Consider the following 1,484-nt stretch of genomic DNA (forward strand, 5'->3'; position numbering starts at 1 on the left):
TATATATATATATATATATATATATGTATGTATGTATGTATGTATAATGACTTGAGGAATGAGTAGTGGATAGAAGAAGCAGAATGGAAGACTAAACCCGCAGGAACCATACGGAAGGAGACCAGGATGGATGGTAAGAATATTCTTAACATCTGATGTATCTAACCATTCCTTCTACTTTGTCGCGATATTCTTCACCACTACTTAAACCATCAAGGTTAACTGTGACAACAATTAAGTAATAATAATAATAATAATAACAATAATAATAATAATAATTGGCAGTGGGGGGGGTGAGGTTTTGTTTACTCAGGGAGGAAAAAAAAACTTTTAAAATGAAACGACAAACTGTTGGAATAAAAGATAGGATAAAAGCGAAGAATGAAATTATAAAAGGAAAAATAGTGAAAAAAAGGTATTAGATTTGGTAAGAGTGTATATAGTGGTGTGTAGAGTTGTGTATATAACAGAGTGTTTATTGTTAAGTTTGGGAATATAAACATATATTACAGGTAAATAGATTTAGAGAGAGAGGGGGGGGGAGAAAGAGTTGAGTGCATCGTGGTCATAAAGTCGGGGATTGTTTTAAGCAAGCGTTTGTATGGCAAACTGATCCCTTATTTCGTAACCAGTTGTTACATATACTAACATAAAACCCAGCCAATAGTCTAGTGATTACGTCGATATCAGCGAGCGAGGAAGAGAAAATAAAGACAAAGGAATGAAGAAAACGGCGACGAACGCCTCGTAGAATCTCTTACCTTCAACCACAGACACTGGAACATAAAATTTTCTCCAGTGGAAAAGGCCTTAGATCAATTTGCTAAGGACAAAACCAAACATAGTAACAGCCATTACTGTTATTCCATGACGTCACAAACACTTCGGGAAGAAGACGAAAATAATGAGTTCATAGGAGTTACCTCCCTTATTTTCTCCTCGGTTTTTCCAACACTTCAACACCTTCCTGCTTTCCCCTCAACGTTTTCTCTTCATTTCGTTCCCGATTAATTTGACTTCTCTCCATTTAATTAGCAATCGCTTTCTTTTCCTTGAACCATTTAAGAACAACAAAGATTTTGTAGAGTCGTTCGAGATGTCGGATAAAAAAAAAATAAATGTTTATGGCATTTAGTTTTGTCTATTTATGTCCTGAGTTCAAATCCTGTCAAGGCCAACTTTGACTTTCAGTCTTACCGGGGTTTGGTAAAATAATACAGCAGTGAAGTAATAAGATAGAAGTAATACCTTCCTATGAAGTATCCCAAATGTGACTGGAAATATCATAAAAGTACTTTTGCAATCACGTGAAGGCACATGGCTTAGTGGTTAGAGCGGAGGGATCACAATCGTAAGGTAGTGAGTTCGATCCCCAGACTAGACTGTTTGTTGTGCTCTTGAGCCAGACACTTTATTTTACGTTGCTCTTGTTCATGTAGAAAGGCAAAGTCGACCTCGGTGAAACGAGGTCAGTGGACTTCATT

General features: G+C 36.5%; 1 protein-coding gene across 1 annotated transcript in view; it reads right to left on the minus strand.

The window, feature by feature from the left end:
- Positions 1-891, minus strand: part of LOC106879376 (ubiquitin thioesterase zranb1-B) — a 197,409-nt gene extending 196,518 nt beyond the window's left edge. Inside the window, exon 1 of the mRNA XM_014928907.2 lies at positions 762-891. The gene's annotated coding sequence lies outside the window, so the exon portion shown is untranslated. The remainder of the gene's footprint in view (positions 1-761) is intronic.
- Positions 892-1,484: the final 593 nt, after the last annotated feature.

The sequence above is a fragment of the Octopus bimaculoides genome, chromosome 22 (genome assembly GCF_001194135.2).
Source record: "Octopus bimaculoides isolate UCB-OBI-ISO-001 chromosome 22, ASM119413v2, whole genome shotgun sequence".
Taxonomy (NCBI): domain Eukaryota; kingdom Metazoa; phylum Mollusca; class Cephalopoda; order Octopoda; family Octopodidae; genus Octopus; species Octopus bimaculoides.